This window comes from Cryptomeria japonica, unplaced genomic scaffold, assembly GCF_030272615.1.
Source record: "Cryptomeria japonica unplaced genomic scaffold, Sugi_1.0 HiC_scaffold_176, whole genome shotgun sequence".
NCBI lineage: Eukaryota > Viridiplantae > Streptophyta > Pinopsida > Cupressales > Cupressaceae > Cryptomeria > Cryptomeria japonica.
The window spans coordinates 300,001-312,417 of record NW_026728998.1 but is presented as its reverse complement, the minus strand read 5'-3'; the positions used below and the strand labels follow the sequence as shown (position 1 = coordinate 312,417).

The 12,417-nt window shown below is 60.5% G+C and overlaps 2 non-coding genes across 2 annotated transcripts; both read left to right on the top strand.

Moving 5' to 3' along the window:
- The first annotated feature begins 5,278 nt into the window (after window positions 1-5,278).
- Window positions 5,279-5,397, top strand: LOC131867623 (5S ribosomal RNA). Its single transcript, XR_009366175.1, has one exon. It is a non-coding gene; the product is annotated as a 5S ribosomal RNA (ribosomal RNA).
- Window positions 5,398-11,312: 5,915 nt separating this feature from the next.
- Window positions 11,313-11,431, top strand: LOC131867644 (5S ribosomal RNA). The gene has a single exon (XR_009366196.1). It is a non-coding gene; the product is annotated as a 5S ribosomal RNA (ribosomal RNA).
- The last annotated feature ends 986 nt before the right edge of the window (window positions 11,432-12,417 follow it).

Below are 12,417 nucleotides of genomic sequence, written 5' to 3'. Positions count from 1 at the left end.
GTGCGCACCTTGCGACGCACAGTCCCAACATTCGCCTTCCTGCACATGGCAGGTCATCGGACCCAAATTCCGACCTCGCGAGTATGCCTACATATCGAATCGGTCATCGGACACAACTTCCGACTTCATCCATACCGTAGGGTCTTTGAGGTTGGCGCGGTGCGCTCAACCCGGGGAGTCGACCCAACGAAGCATACACCTCCCCTATATAAGCTATTTGTCCGATTCCCACACCTGTGTAGTTTGCACCTCCGATCAGGACATCGACCCCAACTTCCGAACTCGCCTGCAACGACCGAACCAGCGCCTTGGTGCGCACCTTGCAACGCACAGTGCCAACATTCGCCTTCCTGCACATGGCAGGTCATCGGACCCAAATTCCGACCTCGCGAGTATGCCTACATATCGAATCGGTCATCGGACCCAACTTCCGACTTCATCCATACCGTAGGGTCTTTGAGGTTGGCGCGGTGCGCTCAACCCGGGGAGTCGACCCAACGAAGCATACACCTCCCCTATATAAGCTATTTGTCCGATTCCCACACCTGTGTAGCTTGCACCTCCGATCAGGACATCGACCCCAACTTCCGAACTCGACTAAAAAGACCGCACCAGCACCTTGGTGTGCACCTTGCAACGCACAGTGCCAACATTCGCCTTCCTGCACATGGCAGGTCATCGGACCCAAATTCCGACCTCATGAGCATACCTACTAATCGAATCGGTCATCGGACCCAACTTCCGACTTCATCCATACCGTAGGGTCTTTGAGGTTGGCGCGGTGCGCTCAACCTGGGGAGTCGACCCATCGAAGCATACACCTCCCCTATATAAGCTATTTGTCCGATTCCGACACCTGTGTAGTTTGCACCTCCGCTCAGGACATCGACCCCAACTTCCGAACTCGCCTGCAACGACCGAACCAGCGCCTTGGTGCGCACCAAAAGTGCGCACTTTTGGAGGGCACTTTTGTGCGCTCCAAAGGTGCGCACTTTTGGAGGGCACTTTTGTGCGCTCCAAAGGTGCGCACTTTTGGAGGGCACTTTTTGGAGGGCACTTTTGTGCGCTCCAAAGGTGCGCACTTTTGGAGGGCACTTTTTGGAGGGCACTTTTCTGCGCTCCAAAGGTGCGCACTTTTGGAGGGCACTTTTTGGAGGGCACTTTTCTGCGCTCCAAAGGTGCGCACTTTTGGAGGGCACTTTTTGGAGGGCACTTTTCTGCGCTCCAAAGGTGCGCACTTTTGGAGGGCACTTTTTGGAGGGCACTTTTCTGCGCTCCAAAGGTGCGCACTTTTGGAGGGCACTTTTGTGCACTCCAAAGGTGCACACTTTTGGAGGGCACTTTTTGGAGGGCACTTTTCTGCACTCCAAAGGTGCGCACTTTTGGAGGGCACTTTTTGGAGGGCACTTTTGTGCGCTCCAAAGGTGCGCACTTTTGGAGGGCACTTTTTGGAGGGCACTTTTGTGCGCTCCAAAGGTGCGCACTTTTGGAGGGCACTTTTGTGCACTCCAAAGGTGCGCACTTTTGGAGGGCACTTTTCCTGCGCTCCAAAGGTGCACACCTAGGTGAGCACCTTCGACCACACCTTGTAGCACACCAAACTCTGACTTTCGACTTCATCCGCAATGCAGGGTCTTTGAGGTTGGCGCAATGCGCACAACCAGGGGAGTCGACCCATCAAACCCAACACCTCCCCTATATAAGCTATTTGTCTGATTCTCATACATGCGTAGCCTGCAGGAGCAATTAGGACATCGACCCCAACTTTCGGCTTCTAAACGAAAACAAGGTCTTTGAGGTTGGTGTAATGCGAACAACTAGGGGAGTCAACCCATCAAACCCAACACCTCCCCTATATAAGCTATTTGTCTGATTCTCATACATGTGTAGTCTACAGGAGCAATTAGGACATCGACCCCAACTTTTGACTTCTTAACGAAAACAAGGTCTTTGAGGTTGACGTAATGCGCACAACCAGGGGAGTCGACCCATCAAACCCAACACCTCCCCTATATAAGCTATTTGTCCGATTCTCATACATGTGTAGCCTACAGGAGCCATTAGGACATTGACCCCAACTTTTGACTTCTTAACGAAAACAAGGTCTTTGAGGTTGGCGTAATGCGCACAACCAAGGGAGTTGACCCATCAAACCCAACACCTCCCCTATATAAGCTATTTGTCTGATTCTCATACATGTGTAGCCTGCAACAACGATTAGGACATCCACCCCAACTTCTGAATTCGTCTGCGTTGACCGCACCAAAGGTGCACGCCTTGGTGCTCACCAAAATCCGACTTCCGACTTCTTCTGCTATGCGGGGTCTTTGAGGTTGGCGCAGTGCGCACAACCAGGGGAGTCAACCCACCGAATGCAACACCTCCCCTATATAAGCTATTTGTCTGATTCTCATACATGCGTAGACTGCAGCAATGATTAGGACATCCACCCCAACTTTTGACTTCTTAAACAAGACAGGGTCTTTGAAGTTGGTGCAGTGCACACAACCAGGGGAGTCGACCCATCAAACGCAACACCTCCCCTATATAAAGCTATTTGTCCGATTCTCATACGTGTAGTCTGCAGCAGCGATTAGGACATCGACCCCAACTTCCGAATTCGTTTGCATTGACCGCACCAAAGGTGCACGCCTTGGTGTGCACCTTGGAGTGCACTTTGGTGCTCACCTCGGTGCACACTTTGGTGTGCACCTCGGTGTGCACCAAAGGTGCGCACCTTGGAGCGCACCAAAGGTGTACACTTTGGAGCGCACCACATAGGGTCTTTGAGAGGTTGGCGCAGTGCGCACACCAAGGTGGGTGTTGAGGTGCGTGCCGAGGTGGGTGGGTGCTAGGGTGCGCTCCATGGTGGGTGCCAGGGTGGGTGCGTGCTAGGGTGGATTCCAAAGAGGGTCATAGGGTGGGTGCCAAGGTGGGTTGGTGATATAGTGGGTTCAAAGGTGGGTACTAGGGTGGGTTCCAAGGTGGGTCACAAGTTGGGTGCCAGGATGCGTGGGTGTTAGGTTGGGTGCCAAGGTGGGCTCCTGCGTGGGTGGGTGCTAGGGTGGGTTTCAAGGTGGACGCGAGGGCGGGTGCCAAGGTGGGTAACAAGTTGGGTGTTAGGATGGGTGAGTGCTAGAGTGGGTGCCAAGGTGGGTGGGTGCTAAGGTGGATGCCAAGGTGGTTCACAGGGTGGGTGGGTTCTAGGGTGAGTTCCAAGGTGGGTCACAGGTTTAGTGCTAGGGTGCGTGTCAAGGCGGGTGTCGAGGTGCCTGGGTGCTAGGGTGTGGATGCCAATGTGGGTCATAGGGTGGGTACTAGGGTGGGCTGCAATGTGGGTGCCAAGGTGGGTAACATGCTCGGTTGGTTCTAAATTGGGTGTCAGGGTGGGTGTGCACCCACCTTGCCCGAGGTGGGTGCCAAGGTGCCAGTGTGGGTGGGTGCTAAGGTGGATGCCAAGGTGGGTGAGAAGGTGGGTGATAGGTTGAGTGGTAGGATGGGTGGGTGCCAAGATGGGTCACAGGGTGGGTGCAAGGGTGGGTAGGTGCTAGGGTTGGTGTCAGGGTGGGTGGGTGCTAGGTTGGGTTCCAAGGTGGGTGCGAGGGTGAGTGTCAAGGTGGGTCACAGGTTAGGTGCTAGGATGGGTGAGTGCTAGGGTGCAAAGGTGCCAGGGTGGGTGCTAGGATGGGTCGATGCTAGGGTGAGTGGCAAGGTGGGTCCACAAGTGTCAAGGTGGGTGCCGAGGTGGGTGCCAACTTGGGTTCCAAGGTGGGTGCCAAGTGGGCGACTGCTATGGTGGATGCCAAGGTGGGTCACGGGGTGGGTGCCAAGTTGCTAGGTTGTGTTCCAAGGTGGGTGCCAACGTGGCTGCTAGGGTGCGTGGGTTAAAGGGTGTGTCACAACGTGGGTGCCAGGATGGGTGCGCACCCACACTGGCCAAGACGGGTGCAAGGTTGGGTTCCAAGCCCGGTCACAGGCTGGGTGCTAGGATGGGTGGGTGCCAAGGTGGGCACCAGGGTGGGTGCACCCACCCTGGCCAAGGTGGGTCACGGGGTGGGTCCTAGGGTGGGTAACAGGGTGGGTACTAAGGTGCGTGCCAAGGTGGGTCATGGGGTGGGTGCCAAGGTGGGCACCAGGGTGGGTGTGCACCAACCCTAGCCAGGGTAGGTCACGGGGTGGTTGTCGGGGTGGGCGTCAAGGAGCCAAGGTGGGTGGCAAGTAGCCAAGTTGCGTGCCAAGGTGGGTGTCGGGGTGGGTGCCAAGGATCCAAGGTGGGTGCCAAGGAACCAAGGTGGGTGTCTGGGTGGGTGCCGAGGTGGGAGCCAGGGTGGGTCCCAAGGTGAGTGCAAAGGTGGGTGCCAGGGTCAAGGTGAGTGCCAATGTGGGTTCCAAGGTGCCAGGGTCAGGGTGAGTGCCAATGTGGGTTCAAAGGTGCTAAGTTGGGTGCGAGGTTGGGTGCGAGGGTGGGTGGGTGCCAAGGTGTGCTAGGTGGAAGCCCGGGTGGGTCGGCATCCCATGGGTGTCGAGTTGGGTGCCTGATGGGTGCTTCTTGTCAAGTTTTAGTCGTCGGGACTCATTTCGAGCCTTAGAGGTCGTTTCTTGTCCGGTTGCCCTGTCTTCGACCTGGGAACCCAATTTTGGTCCTCGGGTCCCATTTTTTTTTGTCTCGCATCCCACTTTTGGCCTGTGGCCTTTTCGGGGTCGATTCTCGTTTTGGGCATCAGAGCATGTTTCTTCTCCTAAAACCCAATATTTGTTTATTAAGTCTCGGAACACATTTTTGTTCTCGTGGACCCATCATGGGTCTTGGAACGCATTTGTGGTCCTTGGGTCCCATTTTGCATCCCGAAACTTGTGTTTTGGTGCTTGATCCCTATTTTGGGTGCCCACCTTGCACCAAGTGCGCACCCGGGGCAAACCGAGCGCCTTGGTGCACCGGGGCAAGATCGAGCGTGCACCCGAGGCGCCCCGAACATGCACCAAGGTGCACTCGGCCCACATGTGAGCGCAGGTCGTTGCGCCCGAGGTGGTGTGTGGGCACCGCGTTGCAGACGGGACACTGCACGCACACGACGCCCCGTCCAGGTGCACGCACGTAGGCCGGGCCGGGTGCACACCCGACGCCCTAGCAAGGTGCGCGCACCCGGGCAGGGCTCACACTTGGCGAACGGGGCGCACTTCGCGAGGGAGGGTGTGCACCTCGACGGGGGTGGGTGGCCGGGGTGGATTCGCACGTGGGTCGCGGTTTGCTAAGTACACACTGCGACAAGCTCATAACGGGTGCGATCATACCAGCGTTAGTGCACCGGATCCCATCAGAACTCCGCAGTTAAGCGCGCTTGGGCCGGAGTAGTACTAGGATGGGTGACCTCCCGGGAAGTCCCGGTGTTGCACCCTTTCTTAGTTTTTCGCCGGGCGTCGCAATGCTATTTGAATAAACCTTTTGCCCGTTTGCGTTCTCGTCGGGGCCGGGCCGGGCCGGGGTGCGCTGCCCGCACTACCGCGCGCGCGGGGGCGACACCGAGCGCGCACCCGAGGCGCCCCGAGCACACAGGCCACGGTGCAACCCGGGCGTTGTGCGCGCACCCCGGTGCGCCCGAGGTGCTGCGCGCGCACCCAGGTGAAATCGGTGTGCACCTCGGCCAGTGCGCGCTCGGTCGAGTCGCGCACGTTGGCCAAGGTGCACGGTGATGTTTCTTACTCTAAGGTTCCGCACCAGACGCCCGGGACAGGTGAGCGAAGCTGGGCGGGGCCGGGTGCGCGGCCGGGGCAGGTGCACGCAGCTGGAGAGAGCTTTGGAGCACACCAGAGGTGCGCACCTTGGAGCACACTTCGGAGCGCACCAATGATGCGCTCCATTCAAAAGTTTCCTGAAAAGGCAAAAAAAGTTGAGATTATAGAATTTCCCACTTGAGAGATTGTAAAAAAAAAAAATTTAAAATGAAGGAAACGCGGGTGCCAAGGTGTGCGCGCCCGGGTGCGCAGCCCAGCCAAGGTGTGCGCACCAAGGCGCCCACCCTGGCGAAGGTGCACGCAAGGTGCGCACCCGAGGCAAACCGGACAATTAACCCAACTTTCGACTTCGCGCGCACCTGCGCACCTTGGAGCGCACTTCGGAGCGCTCCTTGGTGCGCACCAATCTTGGGCACCTCGGAGTGCACCATGGCGCCCACCAAGGTGCGCACCCGGGGCAAACCGAGCTCCGACTTCGTGCGCACCTTGGAGCGCACGAAAGGTGAGCACCATGGCGCCCACCAAGGTGCGCAGCCCAGCCAAGGCGTGCGCATCAAGGTGCGCACCCTGGCGAAGGTGCGCACCCGGGGCAAACCGAGCTCCGACTTCGTGCGCACCTTGGAGCGCACAAAGGGTGCGCAACCCAGCCAAGGTGTGCGCACCCCGGGCAAACCGAGCTCCGAATCGTGCGCACCTTGGAGCACACTTCGGAGCCCTCCTTGGTGCGCACCGATGTTGCGCACCTCGGAGCGCACCCGGGGAAAACAATGCAATTAACCCGACTTTCGACTTCGTGGGCACCTCAGAGCGCTCTCGGGTTCGCACCTCGGAGCACACCGAGGTGCGCACCTTTGATGCGCTGCCTTCACCAATTTCCAGAAAAGGCAAGAAAACATTGAGAAGGTGTGCGCACCGAGGTGCCCACCCTGGCGAAGGTGCACGCGAGGTGCGCACCCGGGGCAAACCGGGCTCCGACTTCGTGCACGCCATGCTGCGCACCTTGGAGGGCCATGGTGCGCACCTTGGAGCACACTTCGGAGCGCTCAATGGTGCCCAACCCAGCCAAGGTGCCCACCGCGGCGAAGGTGCACGCGAGGTGCGCACCCGGGGCAAACCGGGCTCCGACTTCGTGCACGCCGCACCTTGGAGCACACTTCGGAGCGCTCCTTGGTGCGCACCAGGGCGCGCAACCCAGCCGAGGTGCCCACCCCGGCGAAGGTGCACGCGGGGTGCGCACCCGAGGCAAACCGGGCTCCGACTTCGTGCACGCCATGGTGCCCACCGCGGCGAAGGTGCACGCGAGGTGCGCACCCGGGGCAAACCGGGCTCCGACTTCGTGCACGCCGCACCTTGGAGCACACTTCGGAGCGCTCCTTGGTGCGCACCAGGGCGCGCAACCCAGCCGAGGTGCCCACCCCGGCGAAGGTGCACGCGAGGTGCGCACCCGGGGCAAACCGGGCTCCGACTTCGTGCACGCCATGGTGCCCACCGCGGCGAAGGTGCACGCGAGGTGCGCACCCGGGGCAAACCGGGCTCCGACTTCGTGCACGCCGCACCTTGGAGCACACTTCGGAGCGCTCCTTGGTGCGCACCATGGTGCCCACCAGGGCGCGCAACCCCGCCGAAGGTGCACGCGAGGTGCGCACCCGGGGCAAACCGGGCTCCGACTTCGTGCACGCCGCACCTTGGAGCACACTTCGGAGCGCTCCTTGGTGCGCACCAGGGCGCGCAACCCCGCCGAAGGTGCACGCGAGGTGCGCACCCGGGGCAAACCGGGCTCCGACTTCGTGCACGCCATGGTGCGCACCAGGGTGCCCACCGCGGCGAAGGTGCGCACCCGGGGCAAACCGGGCTCCGACTTCGTGCACGCCGCACCTTGGAGCACACTTCGGAGCGCTCCTTGGTGCGCACCAGGGCGCGCAACCCAGCCGAGGTGCCCACCCCGGCGAAGGTGCACGCGAGGTGCGCACCCGGGGCAAACCGGGCTCCGACTTCGTGCACGCCATGGTGCCCACCGCGGCGAAGGTGCGCACCCGGGGCAAACCGGGCTAGGACTTCGTGCACGCCGCACCTTGGAGCACACTTCGGAGCGCTCCTTGGTGCGCACCATGGTGCCCACCAGGCCGCGCAACCCAGCCAAGGTGTGCGCACCAAGGTGCACGCGAGGTGCGCACCCGGGGCAAACCGGGGTCCGGCTTCGTGCACGCCGCACCTTGGAGCACACATCGGGGCGCTCCCGGGTTCGCACCGGCGTTGCGCACCGTGGTGGGCACCTCGGAGCGCACCGTGGTGGGCACCTCGGAGCACACCAAGGTGGGCAGCGAGGTGCGCACCTTTGATGCGATGCCTTCACTAATTTCCATAAAAGGCAAAAGAAAACGAGATTTTAAAATTTCCGTTTTGAAAGATAGTGAGAAAAAGGGAATGCTGGTGCCATCTTGAGCCCGCCCTGGTGCGCAGCCCAGCCAAGGTGTGCGCACCAAGGTGCCCACCCTGGCGAAGGTGCGCGCCCGGGCAATTAACCCAACTTCCAACTTCGCGCGCGCCAGGGTGGGAGCGCACCCAACAACCGGGCCTGGGAAGAGCCAATGCGAGAAACCCCACCAAACGCTCTGACAAAAAAAGAGGGGGCGCTCCAGTAACCCCGCTTCGGAGCGCACCCTGGGCAAACCCAGCCAGGGTGCCCACCCCGGCCAAGGTGCAGGCGAGGTGCGCACCCGGGGCAAACCGGGCTCCGACAACGTGCACGCCGCACCTTGGAGCACACTTCGTAGCGCTCCCGGGTGCGCACCTCAGAGCACACCAAGGTGGGCAGCGAGGTGCGCACCTTTGATGCGCTGCCTTCACTAATTTCCAGAAAAGGCAAAAAAAAGAGGAGATTTTAAAATTTCCGTTTTGAAAGATAGTGAAAAAAACGGAACGCGGGTGCCATCTTGAGCCCGCCCGGGTGCACAGCCCAGGTAAGGTGCCCACCCTGGCAAAGGTGCGCACCCGGGCAATTAACCCTACTTCCGACTTCGTGCGCGCCAGGGTGGCAACCGGGCCTGGGAAGAGCCAATGCGAGAAACCCCACCAAACGCTCCGACAAAAAAAGAGGCGGCGCTCCAATAACCCCGCTTCGGAGCGCAGCCGGGGCAAACCCAGCCAAGGTGCCCACCCCGACGAAGGTGCACGCGAGGTGCGCACCCGGGGCAAACCGGGCTCCGACAACGTGCACGCAGCACCTTGGAGCACACTTCGAAGCACTCCCGGGTGCCCACCGGCGTTGCGCACCGTGGTGGGCAGCGAGGTGCGCACCTTTGATGCGCTGCCTTCACTAATTTCCAGAAAAGGCAAATAAAAATGAGATTTTAAAATTTCCGTTTTGAAAGATAGTGAAAAAAACGGAACGCGGGTGCCATCTTGAGCCCGCCCTGGTGCGCAGCCCAGGCAAGGCATGCGCACCAAGGTGCCCACCCGCGGTGCACACCCGGGGCAAACCGGGCTCCGACTTCGTGCAGGCCGCACCTTGGAGCACACTTCGGAGCGCTCCTTGGTGCGCACCATGGTGCCCACCAGGGCGCACCCGGGGCAAACCGGGCTCCGACTTCGTGCACGCCGCACCTTGGAGCACACATCGGAGCGCTCCCAGGTTCGCACCAGCGTTGCGCACCTTTGATGCGCTGCCTTCACTAATTTCCAGAAAAGGCAAAAAAAAACGATATTTTAAAATTTCCGTTCTGAAAGATAGTGAAAAAAACGGAACGCGGGTGCCATCTTGAGCCCTTCCTGGTGCGCAGCCCAGGCAAGTTGTGCGCACCAAGGTGCCCACCCTGGCGGAGGTGCGCGCCCGGGGCAAACCGGGCTCCGACTTCGTGCACTGCATGGTGCCCACCAAGGCGCGCAACCCAGCCAAGGTGCCCACCGCAGCGAAGGTGCACGCGAGGTGCGCACCCGAGGTGCACACCCGGGGCAAACCGAGCTCCGACTTCGTGCACGCCGCACCTTGGAGCACACTTCAGAGCGCTCCTTGGTGCGCACCAGGGCGCGCAACCCAGCCAAGGTGCTCACCCCGGCGAAGGTGCACGCGAGGTGCGCACCCGGGGCAAGCCGGGCTCGGACTTCGTGCACGCCGCACCTTGGAGCACACATCGGAGCGCTCCCGGGTTCGCACCAGCATTGCGCACCTTTGATGCGCTGCCTTCACTAATTTCCAGAAAAGGCAAAAAAAAAAAAAAAACGAGATTTTAAAATTTCCGTTTTGAAAGATAGTGAAAAAAACGGAACGCGGGTGCCATCTTGAGCCCGCCCTGGTGTGCAGCCCAGGCAAGTTGTGCGCACCAAGGCACCCACCCTGGCCAAGGTGGGTCACGGGGTGGGTCCTAGGGTGGGTAACGGGGTGGGTACTAAGGTGCGTGCCAAGGTGGGTCATGGGGTGGGTGCCAAGGTGGGCACCAGGGTGGGTGTGCACCAACCCTAGCCAGGGTAGGTCACGGGGTGGTTGTCGGGGTGGGCGTCAAGGAGCCAAGGTGGGTGGCAAGTAGCCAAGTTGCGTGCCAAGGTGGGTGTCGGGGTGGGTGCCAAGGATCCAAGGTGGGTGCCAAGGAACCAAGGTGGGTGTCTGGGTGGGTGCCGAGGTGGGAGCCAGGGTGGGTCCCAAGGTGAGTGCAAAGGTGGGTGCCAGGGTCAAGGTGAGTGCCAATGTGGGTTCCAAGGTGCCAGGGTCAGGGTGAGTGCCAATGTGGGTTCAAAGGTGCTAAGTTGGGTGCGAGGTTGGGTGCGAGGGTGGGTGGGTGCCAAGGTGTGCTAGGTGGAAGCCCGGGTGGGTCGGCATCCCATGGGTGTCGAGTTGGGTGCCTGATGGGTGCTTCTTGTCAAGTTTTAGTCGTCGGGACTCATTTCGAGCCTTAGAGGTCGTTTCTTGTCCGGTTGCCCTGTCTTCGACCTGGGAACCCAATTTTGGTCCTCGGGTCCCATTTTTTTTTGTCTCGCATCCCACTTTTGGCCTGTGGCCTTTTCGGGGTCGATTCTCGTTTTGGGCATCAGAGCATGTTTCTTCTCCTAAAACCCAATATTTGTTTATTAAGTCTCGGAACACATTTTTGTTCTCGTGGACCCATCATGGGTCTTGGAACGCATTTGTGGTCCTTGGGTCCCATTTTGCATCCCGAAACTTGTGTTTTGGTGCTTGATCCCTATTTTGGGTGCCCACCTTGCACCAAGTGCGCACCCGGGGCAAACCGAGCGCCTTGGTGCACCGGGGCAAGATCGAGCGTGCACCCGAGGCGCCCCGAACATGCACCAAGGTGCACTCGGCCCACATGTGAGCGCAGGTCGTTGCGCCCGAGGTGGTGTGTGGGCACCGCGTTGCAGACGGGACACTGCACGCACACGACGCCCCGTCCAGGTGCACGCACGTAGGCCGGGCCGGGTGCACACCCGACGCCCTAGCAAGGTGCGCGCACCCGGGCAGGGCTCACACTTGGCGAACGGGGCGCACTTCGCGAGGGAGGGTGTGCACCTCGACGGGGGTGGGTGGCCGGGGTGGATTCGCACGTGGGTCGCGGTTTGCTAAGTACACACTGCGACAAGCTCATAACGGGTGCGATCATACCAGCGTTAGTGCACCGGATCCCATCAGAACTCCGCAGTTAAGCGCGCTTGGGCCGGAGTAGTACTGGGATGGGTGACCTCCCGGGAAGTCCCGGTGTTGCACCCTTTTTTAGTTTTTCGCCGGGCGTCGCAATGCTATTTGAATAAACCTTTTGCCCGTTTGCGTTCTCGTCGGGGCCGGGCCGGGCCGGGGTGCGCTGCCCGCACTACCGCGCGCGCGGGGGCGACACCGAGCGCGCACCTGAGGCGCCCCGAGCACACAGGCCACGGTGCAACCCGGGCGTTGTGCGCGCACCCCGGTGCGCCCGAGGTGCTGCGCGCGCACCCAGGTGAAATCGGTGTGCACCTCGGCCAGTGCGCGCTCGGTCGAGTCGCGCACGTTGGCCAAGGTGCACGGTGATGTTTCTTACTCTAAGGTTCCGCACCAGACGCCCGGGACAGGTGAGCGAAGCTGGGCGGGGCCGGGTGCGCGGCCGGGGCAGGTGCACGCAGCTGGAGAGAGCTTTGGAGCACACCAGAGGTGCGCACCTTGGAGCACACTTCGGAGCGCACCAATGATGCGCTCCATTCAAAAGTTTCCTGAAAAGGCAAAAAAAGTTGAGATTATAGAATTTCCCACTTGAGAGATTGTAAAAAAAAAAAATTTAAAATGAAGGAAACGCGGGTGCCAAGGTGTGCGCGCCCGGGTGCGCAGCCCAGCCAAGGTGTGCGCACCAAGGCGCCCACCCTGGCGAAGGTGCACGCAAGGTGCGCACCCGAGGCAAACCGGACAATTAACCCAACTTTCGACTTCGCGCGCACCTGCGCACCTTGGAGCGCACTTCGGAGCGCTCCTTGGTGCGCACCAATCTTGGGCACCTCGGAGTGCACCATGGCGCCCACCAAGGTGCGCACCCGGGGCAAACCGAGCTCCGACTTCGTGCGCACCTTGGAGCGCACGAAAGGTGCGCACCATGGCGCCCACCAAGGTGCGCAGCCCAGCCAAGGCGTGCGCATCAAGGTGCGCACCCTGGCGAAGGTGCGCACCCGGGGCAAACCGAGCTCCGACTTCGTGCGCACCTTGGAGCGCACAAAGGGTGCGCAACCCAGCCA